Source organism: Canis aureus, chromosome 10 (assembly GCF_053574225.1).
Source record: "Canis aureus isolate CA01 chromosome 10, VMU_Caureus_v.1.0, whole genome shotgun sequence".
NCBI lineage: Eukaryota > Metazoa > Chordata > Mammalia > Carnivora > Canidae > Canis > Canis aureus.
In genome coordinates this window covers 22,645,560-22,664,167 of record NC_135620.1, presented here as the reverse complement: position 1 = coordinate 22,664,167, position 18,608 = coordinate 22,645,560, and the positions used below count along the sequence as shown (strand labels likewise).

The 18,608-nt window shown below is 35.2% G+C and overlaps 1 protein-coding gene, 1 long non-coding RNA gene and 1 pseudogene across 4 annotated transcripts in view; 1 reads left to right on the top strand and 2 right to left on the bottom strand.

Moving 5' to 3' along the window:
* Nucleotides 1-18,608, top strand: part of AFF4 (ALF transcription elongation factor 4) — a 92,393-nt gene that overhangs the window by 44,005 nt on the left and 29,780 nt on the right. The gene's annotated exons all lie outside the window — the stretch shown is intronic.
* The window catches only part of LOC144322091 (uncharacterized), a 55,021-nt gene that overhangs the window by 32,775 nt on the left and 3,638 nt on the right, over nucleotides 1-18,608 (bottom strand). Inside the window, exon 2 of the long non-coding RNA XR_013387659.1 lies at nucleotides 15,985-16,145. This is a non-coding gene — a long non-coding RNA (uncharacterized LOC144322091). The remainder of the gene's footprint in view (nucleotides 1-15,984; nucleotides 16,146-18,608) is intronic.
* Nucleotides 2,604-2,686, bottom strand: LOC144322878 (U4 spliceosomal RNA; annotated as a pseudogene).

Here is an 18,608-nt window from a genome sequence, read left to right as displayed (position 1 = left end):
TTTATTTGTGTTGTATGAAAATATCAGAATTTGTGTATCTATGACCTGTTGATGAACATTTGGGTTTTTTCCAGATTTGGGCTATTAAGAATAGACTATAAAACAAGCCTTTGTGTAGACTTAAGTTTTCTTTTTTCAAGGATAAATATTGGGTTATATGGTAAAAAGTAGAATTGCTGAGTCATATATTGAATTCATGTTAAATTTATACTACAGTAAAAACTATTTTTCAAAGCAGTTGTGTCATGCTCCTGCCTCACTCCACTCACATCCCTCAGCAGTATTTGATTTATTCTATATCCTTTTCTACTTTTGGTATTGTCTTTTTAGTTTTAGCCATTTTCCTGGACATGTAAAGGTGACTCATCCTGGTTTCAGTTTGTAGTTCCCTGACAACTAATTATGTTGAACCTCTTCTTCTTATGACCTTATTGACCATTCTTTTTGAGTATCAGTTCAGATCGTATGCCTGTGTGTGTGTATGTGTGTTTGTGTGGTGGTGGTGGCAGGAGTAGGAGATTTTGTTTCTGGTTTTCTTTAATATCTTTGGTTCTGGTATCAGGGTAGCTGTAGCTCTTTAAAAGGAGCACAGAAATGTTCTCTTCATCTCTGTTTTCTGTACGGTTTGTGGAATTAGTTTTCATCCTTCCTTGAACATTTTAATATACTTCCAACAGTGATGCCTTCTGGGCCCATCGTGTTCCTTATTAGAAGGTATTTAATTATAAGTTCAGATTTTTCCTTAGACATGGAGCTATTCAGATTTTCTTTTCCTTGTGTTAGTCTTGTAATTTTTCATTTCATCTAAGTAGTCAAATTTATTGACAAAGTTATTTATAATATAAAGTTATTCTTTTAATATCTGTGTAGGATCTCTAGTAAAGTCATTTTCTCCCTGATAATCAGGGATTTGTATTTTCTCTTTTTTCATTTTCCTTGATTAGTCTAGCTAGAGGTTTGTTGCTTTTATTGATCATTTCCAAGAACCATCTTTTAGTTTTTTCAGCTCTCTATTTCTTTGGTTTTTCCTTTATTGCAGTTGCTTTCTTTCAGCTTATTGTGAGTTTCATTACTTTCTTTTAACTTCTTCAGATGGAAGTGTAGGTCATTAATCATAAACATTTCTCGTTTTCTGTATTTAAAACTATCAGTTTGCCTCTGAGCCCTACTTTAGATGTATCTCACAAGATTGTGATATATTGTGTTCTTATTACCATTTAGTATGTCCTATTTATTTCCTGTGTGACTTCCTCCTTGATCCATGGGTTATTTAGAAGCATGTGGTTACATTTTCAAATATTTGAGGATTTTCCACATACTGTTTTATTACTGATTCTGATTTATTTGTATTCTTGTTAGAGAATGTAAACAGTATAATTTCAGTTTTTAAAAATGTACTTTAATGTTTTACGGCCAGTACACAATCAAGTTTCTTGGTGAGTATTTTATGTATGCTAGATAGAATATGTTCTGTGTCTATCAGATCAAGTTGGTTGAGAGTAATTAGTTGTCTACATTTTTTACTGTCTTTCTGTTTGTCCTATCAAATAATGAGAGTGTTGTCATCTGCACCTCTATTTGTGGGTTCTTCTGTTTTCCTTTCTCAGTTTTGGCCATTTGGGATTCATGTATTTTGACGTTTTGTTATTAGGTATGTACACTTTCAGGATTATGCTTTCTTTCTGATAAATTGATCCCCTTTTTTCATTATGAGATGTCCATCTTTATATCTGATATTATGCATATTCTAAAATCTACTTTAGAATTTTGATCTTCATATAGTCACTCCAGGTTTCTTTTAATTTACTGTTAACACAATTTAACGTTTTCTATTCTTTTATTTTTAATCTATTGGTGGCTTTATATTTAAAGTGAGTTTCTTATAGGCAGCATTGTTGGGTCTTGGTTTTGCAGTTTGCCAATCTCTAGCATTTAATCTTGGAGTGTTTAAAACCATTTCTTTTTAATGTAGTAATTGATATTGTAGGGTTTTTTTTTTTGTGGAGTTTTTTTTATATTGTAGGGTTTAAATATACCATTTGCTGTTTGTTTTCTCTTTGTCTCAACAATTCTTTCTTTGTTCCCTTTCTTGAGATCGTTTCAGATTAAAATAATTATTTTTAATATCCTACCTTGAATTATTTAATAGGTATACATCTTTTTTTAATTGCAAAATTAAAGCTTGAGTTCATTAGAAGACTTTGAGCATAAGTTCATAGTTCTGGCTTATGAATGCAAGTCCATTCATAATTTTTTTTAGGTAACAGTTTTACTGAGGTATAATACACCATATAGTTCAGTAACTTAAAATGTACAGTTAACTGGTTTTTAGTATTTTCATAGTTGTGTAATCATCACCACAAATATTTTAGAACATTTTATCACCACAAAAAGAAACCCTATACTATTTAGCAGTCACTTTTTTATGTCCTCCAGCCCCCTACCCTGGCCCTAAAGCCATCACTAATCTACATTATATCTCTATTTATTTGTCTATTCTGAACATTTCATATAAATCAAATTAGACAATATGTGGTCTTTTGTGACTGGGTCTTTTACATCTAGCATGATGTTTTTATTTTATTTTATTTTTATTTTTATTTTTTTTTAGCATGATGTTTTTAATTAGCAATAATCGCACCTCGGATAAACCTCATTGGTTCTGAAACTGCCACTGGGCAAAGCACTAGCACGATGTTGTTCCATATTATGGCTAAATATATTTCATCGTATGGATATATCACATTTTGTTTATGTTTAGCAGTTGATTGACATTTGGGTTGTTTTCAGTTTGGGGCTATTTTTTTTTTGTTACATTTTAAAAATTTAAATTCAATTTTCCAACATAGAATATAAGACCCAGTGCTCACCCCATCAAGTGCCCTTCTCAGTGCCCATCACCCAGTTATCCCATCCCCCCACCCGCCTCCCCTTCTGCCACCCTTTTTTTGTTTCCCAGAGTTAGGAGTCTCTCATGGCTTGTCTCCCTCTCTAATTTTTCCCACTCAGTTCTCCTCCTTTCCCTTATATAGTTTGGGACTATCATGAAAATTGCTGCTGTAAACATTAGTGTGTAGATGTAGATTTTTAGTTCTCTTGGTTATTCCACCTAGGGGTGGAATTGCTGGGTCATATAGTAACTGTGTTTAATCTTTTGAGGAACTGTCTGATAATTTTCCAAAGTAGTTGTTCCATTTTATATTCCCATCAGTAGTGTATGCGAGCTCCAGTTTCTTCAAATCCTGGCTGAGTAGTTACCCTTCTTTTTGACTATAGCTGTTTCAGTGGGTGTGACATGGTTTACCATTGTGGTTGTGATATCCCATTGAATCTCCTTGGTACCTTTGTGGAAAATAAATTGACCATAAATGTGAGGGGTATTTTGTGTACTCTGAGTTCTTTTTCACCGATGTATCTGGCCTTATGGCATTACTACACTGTCAGGAGTACTATAGCTTTGTAGTGAATTTTGAAATAGGGAAGTATGAGTTCTCCAGGTGTGTGTGTGTGTGTCTGTGTGCCCGCTCTAGGGTTTACAGCATCACATCGTACGATTACTTTAATACATCATTTCGCATACAGGTTAATTGTAACAGTTTAACTTCATTTCCTTTTTATTTTTTCTGCTTTTATCATACATGTTGCTGTCTGTATGTTATAAACCGCACAATACATTATTATCCCTTACATTTTAAACAATCAAGTAGGGACGCCTGGGTGGCTCAATGGTTGAGCCTCTGCCTTTGGCTCTGGTCGCAATCCTGGAGTTCCAGGATCAAGTCCCACATCAGGCTCCCTGCATGGAGCCTGCTTCTCCCTCTCCCTATGTCTTTGCCTCTCTCTTTCTGTGTGTCTCATGAATAAATAAAATCCTTAAAAAAACAAACTATCGGGCAGTCCTGGTGGCTAAGTGGTTTAGCGCCGCCTTCAGCCCAGGGTATGATCCTGGAGACCCGGGATCGAGTCCCACATCAGGCTCCCTGCATGGAGCCTGCTTCACCCTCTGCCTCTGTCTCTGCCTCTCTCTCTCTCTCTGTGTCTCTCATGAATAAATAAATAAAATCTTTAAAAGAAAAAAAATAAACTATCAAGTATATTATTTTAAGTAGCTTTATTGAGTATTATATTCAATAAACAGAACATGTTTTAAATTTGATATTTTGACTTATGTGTAAACCCATTATGACAGTACAATTAACATATCAATTACTCCAAATATTTCTCTTAAAAATTTTTTTGGGGGGATGGGTACCTAGGTGGCTCAGTCCCTTAAGCATCTGACTTTGGCTCAGGTCATGATCTCGGCATCCTGGGATTGAGCCCTCTGTCGGGCTTCCTGCTCAGTGGGGATCTCTTTGTCCCTCTGCCCTGACCCCTGCTTGTGCTCTTTCTCTTTCTCTCTCTCTCTCTCAGATAAATAAAATCTTGAAATTTTGTAAAAAATTAATTCCTCTATAATTAGTATAGTGCTGTATTAGTTTCAGGTGTACTGTATAGTGATTAAACAATTCTGTACATTACTCATTGGTCATCATGATAAGTGTACTCTTAAATGCTTTCACCATTTCACCCATTCCCCCCACCTCTCTTCTGGTAGCCATCTGTTTGTTCTCTAGACTTCAGAGTCTCGGTTTTTTGTCTCCTTTTTTTATTTGTTTTCTTAAATTCTACATTTAAGTGAAATCATATGGTACTTTGTCTTTCTCAGACTGACTTGTTTCATTTAGCATTATACTTTCTAGACACATCCATGTTGCAGATAGCAAGATTTTATTCTTTTGTATAGCTGAGTAATGTTCCATTATATGTATATATTACGTGTGTGTCACTACAACTATTTTACATATATGTGTATATATGCGTATGTATGTATGTATGTATCTATTGATGGACACTTGGGTTGCTTCCATAATTTGGCAATTGCAAATAATGCTACAGTACATATAGGGGTGCTTATTATCTTTTTGAACAGGTAGTTTCATATTCTTTGGGTAAATACCCAGTAGTGTGATTATTGGATCATAGAATAGTTCTATTTTTAATTTTTTGAGAAACCTCCACACTGTTTTCTAGAGTGACTGCACCAGTTTGCATTCCCAGCAGCAGTGCACAAGGGTTACTTTTTCCTCCACATTTGCCAGCAGTGCTTGTTGTGTCTTGTATTTTTTATTTTAGCCATTCTGACAGGTTTGAGGTAAGATCTCATTGTGGTTTTGATTTGCATTTCTCTCATGAGTGATGTTGAACATCTTTTCATGTGTCTGTGAGCCAACTGTATGTCTTCTTTGAAGAAATACATGTTCTTGTCTTTTGTCCATTTTTTTAAATTTATTTTTTGGTGTTATGTTGTATAAGTTGTTTATATATTTTGGATACTAACCCTTACTGGATATATCATTTGCATATATTTTCTCCCATTCAGTAGGCTGTCTTTTTGTTTTATTGTTTTCCTTGCTATGTAAAAGCCTTTTATTTTGAAATAGTCCTAATAGTTTATTTTTACATACTTGGAAAAATGTTACTATAGCCACTGTCAGAGAAATTATTGCCTGTACACTCTTGTAGGATTTTTATGGTTTCAAGTCTCACATTTAGGGCTTTTAATCCATTTTGAGTTGGTTTTTGTGTATAAAATAAAAATAAAAATGGTGTGAAAGTGGTCCAGTTTCATTCTTTCACATGTAGCTGTCTGGTTTTCCCCACATCATTTGTTGATGAGATTGTCTTTTTTTTTCTTTTCTTTTCTTTTTTTTTTTAACAGATTTTATTTATTTATTCATGAGAGACAGAGAGAAAGAGAGAGGCAGAGACACAAGCAGAGGGAAAAGCAGGCTCTACACAGGGAGCCCGATGTGGGACTCGATCCCAGGTCGCCAGGATCATATCCTGGGCTGAAGGTGGTGCTAAACCACTGAGCCACCTGGGCTTCCTCTTCTCTTCTCTTCTCTTCTCTTCTCTTCTCTTCTCTTCTCTTCTCTTCTCTTCTCTTCTCTCTTCTCTTTTCTTTTCTTTTCTTTTCTTTTTTTTCTTTTCTTTCTTTTCAGATTTATTTATTTATTCTAGAGAGAGAAAACTTTTGCATGAGTGGAGGGAGGGGCAGATGGAGCCACTCTTAAGCAGACTCCCTGCTGAGCACAGAGCCAGATGTTGGTCCCAACTCATGAGATCATGACCTGAAACCAAGAGATTTGCACACTCAACTGGCTGAGTCACCCAGGCGTCCCCCACCCCATTGCATATTCTTGCACTTTTTGTTGTAAATTAATTGACTGTATAATCATGGGTTTATTTCTGGGTTCTCTATTCTGTTCCATTGATCTATGTGATCAGTGTGTCTTTTTGCCAGTGCCATGCTGTTTTGATTACTATAGCTATGTGTAGTATATCTTGAAATATGGGATTTTGATACCGCCAGTTTTATTCTTTTTTAAGATTACTATTCAAGGGGCAGCCCGGGTGGCTCAGCGGCTTAACGCCGCCACCTTCAGCCTGGAGACCCGGGATCGAGTCCCACGTCAGGCTCCCTGCATGGAGCCTGCTTCTCCCTCTGCCTGTCTCTCTGCTTCTCTCTCTCTCTCTGTCTGTCATGAATAAATAAATAAAATCTTTTTTTAAAAAAAATATTGCTATTCAGGGGCTTTTGTAGTTCCTTACAAATTTCAGCTTATCTGTTCTAGTTCTGTGAAAAATGCTATTGGTATTTTGATAAGGATTGTGTTAAATCTAGATTGCTTTGAATAGTATAGACATTTTAACAATATTTGTATTAATCCATGAGCATGGATTATCTTTCCATTTGTTGGTGTTTTCTTCAATTTCTTTCATTAGCGTTTTGTAGTTTTCCTAGTACAGATCTTTACCTCTTTGATTAAATTTATTACTAGGGGGATGCCTGGGTGGCTCAACGGTTGAACATCTGCCTTTGGCCCAGGACCTGATCCTGGGGATCTGGGATCGAGTCCCACATTAGGCTCCCTGCACGGAGCCTGCTTCTCCCTCTGCCTGTGTCTCTGCCTCTCTCCCTCTCTGTGACTCTCATGAATAAATAAATAAAATCTTTTTTAAACAATTTATTACTAGGTATTTTATTATTTTTTGGTGCAACTGTAAATGAGATTGTTTTCTTAATTTTTCCTTCTACTTTGTTATTAGTGTATAAAAATGCAACAGATTTCTGTATGTTGACTTTGTATCCTGCAGTCTTACTGAATTCATTTATTAATCCTAGTAGTTATTTGGTGCAGTCTTTACAGTTTTCTGTATATGGAATGTCATCCACAAATAGTGAAAGTTTGACTTCTTCCTTACCAGTTTGAATATTTTTTTTCTCTCTCTCTTTCTTTCTTTTCTTTCTTCTTTCCTGATTGCTGTGGCTAGAACTTCTAGTACTATGGTAAGAGTAGACTTGTCTTGTTCCTGATCTTAAGGGAAAAGCTTTCAGTATTTCCCCATTGAGGATGATGTTTGCTGTGGGGTTTTCATAATATGGCCTTTATGTTGAGGTATGTTTCCTCTAAGCCTGCTCTATTGAGGGTTTTTATCGTGGATGGATGGATGGATGTTGTACTTTGTCACATGCTTTTTCTGTGTCTTTTGAAATATTCATATTTTTTAATCCTTCCTCTTGTTGGTATACCCCAAATATTCCTTGATACTTTGTAATGTTCTCTTCCTTGTAATCTCTGCCCTTCCCATCCCTAGGCAACCACTAATTTGATTTCTGTCACTAAACATGTACAATTCAAAAACTAAATAGAATGATTATACATGTACTCTTTTTGGTTGGTTTCTTTCACTCAGCACGATTACTGTTTATTAGAGCGCAAGCAAGCATGAGTTGGGGAGGGGCAGAGGGAGAGAGAGAAGGACAGAAGCCGACTTCCCTCTGAGCAAGGAGCCCCATGTGGGGCTGGATCCCAGGATCCTGAGGTCATGACTTGAGTCAAAGGCAGATGCTCAACTGACTGAGCCACCCAGGTGCCCCTCAGCACAATTGTTTTAAGATTCATTCATCTTATCAAATGTTTAAATCATTCTTTCTTATTGCTAAGTAGTATTTGGTTTCATAATTATACCAGAGTTAGTTTACCTGTTTAACTACTGATGGACATTTGGGCTATTTCTGGTTTGTAGTTAAAAAATAAAGCTACTGTGAATATTTGTATACAAGTCTTTGTATGGGCACATGCTTTTATTTTTCATCAGTAAATACCTTCAAGTATAGGGTGAATGTACATTTAACTTTTAAGAAACTCTCATATAGTTTTCCAAAGTGATTGAACCATTTTATATTCCTACTAGTGATGAGAGTTTCAGTTGAATCACATATTACAAGTGTTTGGTATCGTTAGTCTTTTTAAATTTTAGGCCTTTTAGCAGTTGCATAAGAGTGCTTCATTTGGTTTTGATTGGCATTTCTCTATGACAGATAAGGTTGAACACCTTTTTATGTACTTGTCATTTGTGTATCTTCTTTGGTGCACTGTTTAAAATCTTTTGCCCATCTCTTACTGGATTGTTGTCCTCTTTTTATTGAGCTTGAGAGTTTATATTTTCAGGAGGCAGGTCCATTATTGGATACAGGATTTATACATTTTGCCCCCAGTAAGTAGCTTCCCTTTTCATTGTCTTAGCTTTATCTTTGGAAGAGGAGAAGTTGCTAATATTGATGAAGTCTAATTCATCAGTTTGTTTACAGATCATATGTTTGGTGTATAAGAAATTTTGCCTAACCCACAGTCTCTTGTGTTTTTGTTTTGTTTTGTTTGTTTTTATTTTTATAGTATTAGGCTTTACATTTAGGTCCATGATCCATTTTAAGGTAATTTTTATATATGGTGGCACGATATGGTCAGTTTAAATTTTTGTGTAATATACCCATTTCCATCATCATTTGTTTAAAAAGCTTGTTTCTGGAGGCTCGTGGGTGGCCTAGTCAGTTAAGTGTCAGACTCTTGATTTCCAGCTCAGGTCATGATCTCAGGGTCTTGAGTTTAACACCTCCCCTCCCTCTTATGGGCTCTGTGCTGGGTGTGGACCCTGCTTGAACTTATCTCCCTCTTCCTTTGACCCTCACCCCCACCTCTTAAAAAAAGGAAGCTTGTCTCTGTATGGAATTGCCCTAGCAATTGCAGTTGATCGTGTATTTTTTTTTTAAGTTTATTTATTTATTTTTAAAGAGGGGGATAGGGAAGGGGCAGAGGGAGAGGGAGAGAATCTCAAGCAGACTACCCCACAATGAAAACAGAGCCTGATCCCCTTTCCCATGACTGAGCCGAAATCAGGAATTGGACACTTAACCATCTGAACCACCCAGGCACCCCTTGAAGTTTTCCAATTTTCTTGCTCTTCTAAAAAACTGCTTTTGTTCCATCATTGTTTTTCGGTTTTATTGCATTGATTTCCATTGTCATCTTTATTATTTTCTTATTCTGCTTTCATGTGGTTTAATTTACACTTCTTTAAAAAAAAAAGTCTTTTTTTTTTTTTTTTTAAGATTTTATTTATTTATTCTTGAGAGACACAGAGAGAGAGAGAGAGAGAGGCAGAGACACAGGCAGAGGGAGGAGCAGGCTCCATGTAGGGAGCCTGACGTAGGACTCACTGGATCCCAGGTCTCCAGGATCACGCCCTGGGCTGAAGGTGGTGCTAAACCTCTGAGCCACCCAGGCTGCCCTAAAAAAAAAAAAGTCTAGAGGAAGCTAAGGTCATTGATTTGAGATCTTTCTTACTTTCTCATACAAGCTATTAGTGCAATGAATTTTCCTCTTAGTAAATGTTTTATTTGCATACCACAAATTCTGAAATGTGTTCTCTTTTTTATTCAGTTCAACGTACTTTCTGATTTCTTCTATATTCTGAGGATTGTTTTGGAGTATCATTAAGTTTTCAGATATTAGGAGATTTTCCACCTATTTTCTATTACCGAGTATATTTTGTCACTTGTGGCTTAATTCCATTGTGGTCAGAGAATGTTCTTTGGGTTACTTGAATCTTTTTACATTTATTACAGCTTATTTCATGATCCATAATATTGTTTTTTTTGGGGGGGGTAAAAGTTTTGTATACACTTGAATATGTATTTTACTGTTTGGTAAGTGGAGTATTTTGTAAGTGTTGGTTAGATCAAGTTGGTTTATAGTATTAGTCTTCTATGTTCCTACTCATTTTAATTCTACTTGTTCTATCAATTGAGAATTATAGTTAATAGCCAATTACTTTGAATTTATGATTTTGAATTTGTTATTCATTTCTTCATAGTTCTAGGCGTTCTTTTTTTAAGGTGCATAAACATTTGGGATTGTTATTAGTTCTAGATGAATCAATAACTTTACTGTTCTGAAAATGATCCTTTTAATCCTGATGATAATCTTTACTATAAAATTTACTTTTTCTGATATTAATATAACCAGCCTAGCTTTCTTTTGATTAGTGTATATATTGAATACCTTTTTCCATTCTTTATTTTTAACTTATCCATGTTCATTTAAAATACATTTCTTTTAAGTGGCATTTGCCTTTTAAAAAAAAAATCCAGCCTGATACTCTGCTCTTTTATTGGGGCATTTATTTATTTGGGGCGTATATGTAGGCTATTTACATTTAATGTGGTTATTGATGTGCCTGGGTTTAAATCTACCATCTTACCTTTTGATATCTACTTGTCCTATCTGTCCTCCCCCTCTTTAGCTTTCTTTTGGATTGAGTATTTTTTATATTTGCATTATAGTTTTGGCTTATTAAATTTAACTGTTTTATTTTATGTTTGCTCCAGGTCTTATAGAATATGTCTTTGTCAAAGTCCTTCTTCAAGTAATATACCATGCCTTTCTGTTATATAAGAATTTTCAACATTGCACTGTTTCTCTCTTCCCAGCATCTGTTCTATTGTTTCATACACTTAAGTTATAAACCCCACAGTGTTTGTACTGTTTTTCATTTAAACAGTCTATTATATTTTGAAGAGATTTAAATAATAAGGGAAGAGAGATTTTGTTTTTCTTAATATAATTACCATTTCTTTGGCTCTTTATTTTTTTGTGTTCATCCAGATTTCTGATTGATGTGTTTTCCTTCTACCTGGAGGACTTCTTTTTAACGTATCTTTTAATACTTGTCTGCTTGTGATGAATGCTTCCTGCTTTTGTGTGTCTGAAACTTTTACTTGACCTTTTTTCTTAAGATATTTTTTTTACTAGAAATAGAGTTCTAGGTTAAAGATGTTGTCCACTATCTTCTGGCTTGCATTGTGTCTGATACATAATTTATTGTCCTTTTTTTCCTTCTCTGTATATAATGTGTCTTTTTTCCTTCTGGCTGCTTTTAAGATTCTTTTTGTCTCTGTCACTGATTTTAAGCTGTTTGGTTTTTATGTGTCTTGGTGTGGTTCTTTTCATCTTTTTTGTGCTTGGGATTATTTTTAGTTTCTTAGAACTTTGGTTTTATAGTTATTATCACATTTGGGAAAAATGTTTCATATTATTTTCTCAAGAGAATTTTCTGTATTCCCTCTTTCCCTTTTCTCCTTTACTTTTGGGGCTCCAATTACATGTATATTACGCCTCTTGAAGTTCATAACTGTTCAATTTTTTCAGTCTTTTATCTTTTGTTTCATTTGAGGGTAGTCTGTTACATCTTCTCTTTTGGTAATCTTTGCTTCTGCAGTGTCTAATCCGCTGTTAATCCCATTTAGCATATTTTTGATCTCTGGCATTATGGCTTTCATCTCTATTAATTTGATAGTTATTTGTCAAACATTTACTTAATAAGTTCTTAATATGTTCCAGGTATCATATTTAACAATGTATTCTTTATTGATGATACACTTTTAATTAGAAAGCTGAGGGCCAAAGAATGATTGCAGAGGCACAAAAGATACTGGAGACGGTGAACATGTAAACGAAGATTTTCTTTTGAGGCATTGTCTGTAAAAGGGAACAGAGAAATGTGATGGTGCCAAGAAGGGTATAGTGATGTTGTCAGGTGAGTATTTTCATAAGATAAGAATATTTTACCATATATACATACATCTGTAATATGTATATATGTTGATCATGATGTTTTAGTAAAAAAGAAAAACAAATGATACATGGGAAAAACAGAGGGTAACTTTAGGAAATCTCCAAAAGAGAAGTTGAGATTCAGTGCTCAAGTAGAGAATATTGACTTTAGAATAGAGCACAGTTAAGTCATTTTCTGTCATAGAGGGAAAGCAGATTAGGTGGGTATAGTTGGGAGATAGGTTGGTAGATTTTCCAGTGACAGTTTGAAGCCTACTAAAGCTTTTAACTGCCCTTGCACATATTCAGTATATGTTTGAAACAACAACTGGCCGTGTTCTAGGTGCTTCAGAGGTATAGCATTAAGTCATTTGGATGTTACCCCTATTCTAACTAAGATTGGTATTTTAAAAAACAATTAGGATAGTATGTGCCAATGCCTAGAATAGTTACTGGCGCATATAGCTGTTCAGTAAATGTTTGTTTACTGAATTTGGATATAAATACTCAAGTAATGTGGTTAGATTTTTGGTTTTTCTGAAACACATCAGTTAGCTACTTAGTGATCATTACTTTGATTGGGTTGCTTTTACAAGTTGGGTTTTGCTTTTTTATACCCCATCTCACTCTGACTTTTCAGTGAATATACCTTTGTGTGTGAATATAGTTCATGGCTTTATACAAAGCTTTAATAGGTATTTATTCTCTGGGTGTGCCAACCATATGAACGAAGTCCACTGAGAGGACGGAGAAGGGAATAAATTTTGATACGTAGGGAATTTGGAGATGGCATCCTAAGATGATGATACCAACTGGGCTTAGAAGAACTATAAGATGCTAGAAGCACATGGGAAAATAAGGAGCACAATAGGAAGATTTCACACTCATTAGCAGATCCGAAAGATCAGTTCACATATGGCTTGTGGTGAGTGAGAAATTGAGTTTAGGAGTATGTTTGGAGAGCTGGTTTGGTGAATCCATGCCATTGACTTAAACATCCTTGATCTGTCCAATTTACAAACACCATCATACATACATACAAAGAAATAGATCCCACTATTCCATGTGATTCTCTAGCCAGTCCTCCTCCCTAGAGTTAAACTTCCTGAAAGAGTAGTTCCTCATTGCTCTTTGTTATTCTTTCCTCAGACACTCCTCAATCTAGTCTGGTTGATCTTGCTTTTTACCCCTGATACCTCACCATAAGGATTTTCATTATGACCACATTTTGTAAATCCAATTAATGTTTTTCATTTTTTATCTTCATTTGGCTTCTCATGAGCATTAAATACTATTTTAACCTATTTCTTCCTTGTCTTCCACTATACGTTGCTCATCCAGAGTTACTTTGCTTCTCTGACTTTTCCTTTTTCTCCTCTATCTTTGCCTCTACCAATGTAACTTTTCTAGGCATTGTGCTCAATGCTATAATAGAATACAAATGAAATGTGTTTTGCTTCAGTCTGCCCAACATTGGTTGTGGAAATAAAATAATACAAAAGAATGAAAAAATTACATATTACTGTTTATGTGGATGCGTAGTTATACATACCATGCTTAGACCTAGATTGTTTTGTCCTTTGTATCCTATTCCTCTTTACTTAATGTGTTCCACAAATTTTTATCTTAATAAAATTTTTTATCTTAATTCCAGATACATATATCCAGCTGCATAGTTGACAGTTCTTAGATGTTGAGTTTCAAGTCCTTTGAGACATCTTCCAGGGAAAATTTGTGATTCTCCCTGCTAGCTCCCAACCAAAAGCATGAGAAGACAAACGTAATTGTCTTTTACTGTTCCCTGTCTTAGTGAAGCTAGGAAAACCTTGTTGGAATTATCTTTAGTACTTACCTCTCTTTCATACCCAATAAACTGTCACCAAGTCCTAATGATCTTACCTCCTTGAATGTGCTTTAATTCTATTCATTTTTCTCCATCTTTATTCTCACTACTGTGGTAAGTCAGTGATCTCCAAAGTGGAAAGCATATACTCCAGTGTTGTGTGTATTAGAGATTGAGGGTGGTGGTGGGGGAACAGGATGAAACTTTATTATTTTTCAGTTCTCAAATTCTCTATTTTTCAGTCTCAGAAAAAAAATCCAAGTAGTATTGCTTGTCTTGATCTGAGTGGCAGCTGGTCACATTTTATTTCTGAAGTATTGCAAGAGAAGGTTAGGTCTTCTCATTATGGAAAAGTTGATAGTTGATTGTTCTCATTGATTTGCTCTTACTGGCTCCAGCATATCACAGTTTTAAACGGGCTTGGTTAAGATGATTTGCAGATTATTTTAACTGGTTTTAATTCAGCTAATCTTCACTAAATGTGCAAATGGTTTAAAAGATAGACCTGCAGTGAAACTACCCAGTGGAAAATAACACTAAAATGCATTTCTAAGCAATCAAGAAAATGACAGAGCTGAGATTTTTCTTCTTCTGGTATGAGCTCTTTATCTGTCACTGTACAAAGTAGAAACAAGGATGCCCTAAGCTAAAAAAAAAAAGAAAATATCCAGATTATCAACAGTAGTTTGAATGTGCATATATGTCATTAGCCTTGCTTTTAGTGTATAATGTACCTCGAGATACTAACAAAATTATGAGGGCATCATGATTCATAGTCACTGGTATTTTGAGTTGTGTGATAATTCAATTCAGTCCTTTAGCATTTAAGTTTAGTAAGTTGTATTAAAAACCTATTTTGAGATTTCTCCCAGTGTTCTATACCTTTGTCCAAAAACTTGGTCTTTCTGCTCTAGTGAAAAATGAGTAAAATCTAGTAAAGAGAGAATATATTAAAATGCATTTCTTTGTCTGGAACCACTTTTGAGGCAGTTTTAGAAAACGTAGCTGAAGATTCAAGAAACAAATACTAGAATAAATCATTCATTGTATAAAATTAGCTATATAGAGGTCGATGAAAGTGCAGGTGCTTCTAATAATCTCAATTTGTGATTTTTGTTAGATTCTTTTCCAGTTATAAAACATTTGAAGAGCTACTACTTTGTGCATCTCTCAAAGAAAGATAAAGATAACAGAGACAATATAAACTCTCAAGTATAATGTAAATAATTTATCCTCCACCCTCCTCTTTTTCCCATGGAGAATCTACATAGTAATAGTACTCTTGAATCTTTTTTACACTAATATAGAAGTTCATATCTTTTTTAAAGATTTTATTTATTTATTTGAGAGAGGGGACATGCCCATGCGCACTCACACACCCATGAGTCCGGGAGTGGGGGGGAGGGGCAGAGGGGAGAGAGAGGAAGAGGGAAAGAATCTCAAGCAGAGCTCCATCCCAGAACTCTGAGATCATGACCTGAGCTGAAATCAAGAGTCAAATGCTCAAACAAGTGAGCTACCCAAATGTTCCAGAAGTTCAGATTTTTTACACTAACATAGAAGCACTGGTTGCTTTGTGACATGTTACCTTATGTGAAAATGAGATAAACCTTCCCCTTAACCCCCCTTCCTCTCTGTCCCTCCCACAAGTCCCCAGTTTTACTAAATAGATGTGGTTGTGTGTATATATATATATAAAGATTCTTTAATGTAATCTCTAAAGTCTGCATGCTATAGGATCTAGCCTTTTTAGTCTTGAGTCTCATTTCTCACTACCCTTCCTCCTGTACCTTTTCCTCTCATGGACTGCCTTTCGGTCCTTTATTTTTTTTTATTTTTTATTTTTTTCGGTCCTTTATATACTAGTTGTGCTCCTATCTTTTCTGGCTTTACACGTGCTGTTCTCTGTACCCTGAACACTTTCCCAGTTTACTTCCTACCTACACTTCAGGTCTTAACATGAATGGTACTTGCTCAGGGAAGCCTTTGTTCATCTTCCTGGCTAGATCTGTCTGTCTCTCCCTCTCTTGCTCTAAACTCACACATTCACTCACATGCTCACGTACACACAATTATAAGCTCTTATATAATATACTGTATGTATTGCCTTTCATTGTGTACTTAACACAATTACCATTTTACCTTTATGTGCATGAATAGTTGCAGAGATAGTCATTGACATTATTCAGATGAGTGTTAAGTTCCATGAGTTACAAGGCCCTTGTCTGTTTTTGCTTATTATTCTTTTTTTCCAGTTCTTAGATATATGAATGGATAACATGTAAAGAGTTTGAGTTTCATCCCTAGGAAAAACAAAAAGAGCCATTGAAGGCTTTATGAAAAAAGAGTAGTGGTGACTCATACTAGGATTTGGGCTTTAGAAAGATTAATTAGAGGCTATGGTTGAGTGAAGGAGAAAGATTAGAGCCAGAAAGACACACCCACTAGATGGCCTATGTAGATTTAAAAAAATGAGGATGGGGTGCCTGGGTGGCTTTGGCTTGGGCCATGGTCCCAGGATCCTGGGATCCAGCCCCATCGCTGGCTTCCTGCTCATTGGGGAATCTGCTTCTCCTTCTCCCTCTGCCCTGCTTGTGCTCTCTTTCTCTCAATTAAATAAATAAAATCTTTTTTTTTTTTTTTTTTTTTTAATGTGAGGACCAGAAAAGTCTTTGCAGTGTAGGTGGAGAGGAGATGGTGTTGCATTAGTAGATGTTTTGGAGACAGATCCACTAGCATTTGGAGACCAGCAAACTGACTTTTGTCAGAAGTGTGAGGAAAAGGGGTCTGAGATTAATTGAAAGTTTGGGCTATTAACTTTTAGGCCATTTACCACTAAATGAATATAAAATAATTAGCAATTCAAGGAAGTAGAAGATTATTTGCATCTTTAACACATTTCACAGGCATGAGCTTGGCCACTGCTCTATTTGCAGTTTTTTAAATAGTTTGATTGAAATACAATCCACATACTTGCCTCCCACCCATTTAAAGTGTACAATTACATGGTTTTGAGTATATTTATAGGTATGTGAACTATCACAACAGTGAATTTTAGCGTATTTTCATCACCTCAAAGAGAAACTCCCTCTTCTTCTATTACCCACTGTCCCTCTGTCTCCCTCCCAGCCCTATGAAACCACTGTTCTTTGTTTCTGTAGATTTCCTTTTTCTGGACCTTTTGCAAAAATGGAATCTTAACCATAAATGGCCTTTTGCACCTGGATTCTTTCACTTAGCCTAATGTTTTCAAGGTTATCCCACATTGTAGCATGCATTAGCACTTCATTTCTTTTTTTTTTTTTTTGTGGCCAAATACTTTTCCATGTATGGTTATATATCACGTTTTGTTTATACATTCATCAGCTGATGAACATTTGAGTTGTTTTGAGCTTTGGGCTATTGTGAATAATGCTGCTGTAAACATTTGTGTACAAATTTTTGTGTGGACATAATGTTTTCTTTTCATTTGGCTATATAGCTAGGAGTAGAATTACGAGGTCATACAGTAACTATATGTTTAACTATTTGAGGGACTTCCAGAATGTTTTCCAAAGCTAGCTGCACCACTTTATATTCCCACTAGGCTTTCATTTTCTCTTCATCCTTGTCAATACTTGCTGTTATCTGTGTTTTTGATCCTAATCATCCTAGTAGGTGTGAAATGATATCTCATTATGGGTTTGATTTGCATTTTCCCTGTGACAAATGATATCAAACAACATCTTTTCATGTGCTTATTGACCATTTGTAAATCTTCCTTGTAGAAATGCCTATTCAAATCCTTTGCTTATTTTTTACTGGGTTGTCTTTTTATCATTGAGTCGTAAGAGCTCTTTATATATTGTAGTAAGTAGTCTCTTATCAGATATATGATTTGCAGATATTTTCTCCCATTCTGTGGGTTGTCTTTTCACTTTCTCAGTGGTGTCCTTTCAAGCACAGAAGTTCTTAATTTTGCTGAAGTCCATTTTATCTGTTTGTTTCTTTTGTGTTTTATGCTTTTGGTATCATAAGTATAAGTTCTTTGCCAAGTCATTAAGGTTTGACTCTAAGTTTTCTTCTAAGAGTTTTTTGAAGTTTTATCTCTTACATTTAGGTCTTTGACCCATTTTGAGTTATTTTTTTAGTACTGTCTGAGGTAAGCATCCAACTTCATTCTTTTACATATGGCTATTCAGTTGTCCCAGCACCATTTGTTGGATGCTCTTCTCATACTTGATGAAAATCAATTGACCACAGATGTAGGTTTACAGTGTTTTTTTTGTTTTTTTTTTGTTATCAGCAAAACTGTATATTTAAAAATTCATAGTATGTGGATTTCTCTTTCACAGATAATTCTATCATTAAAGTAAGATTGTGCTTATTTTTAAGTGGGTTTTTAGGGATGTTTGTGTAATTTTAATACTACATTGTGTACTACAGACTTAACCTAGAAAAATGCACAATTTGCACATGTATGAAACAGGTGTTGTGATCATGAAAGTTGACTTTGGAAAGCCATGTTTGTTTCACTGACAGTGACATTTGGGCTTGCTTTTTTACTAGTGCTTCCTGAGTGCTAGACACTGTACCAGTGCATGGCATACAAAGAAGTACATGACAATCTTTTCCTCAATTTGCTAATTATAAGATATTGGGAGTGGAAAAAGGAAGGTAGTAAAATGACATGTGAATACCATGTGAGGTTTTTAGTTCATGAAAGTGGTATCTTTGAGTCTATATAGGCTGCACAGCTATTTTCTAGTGTAGGTTTTTATTTTGAT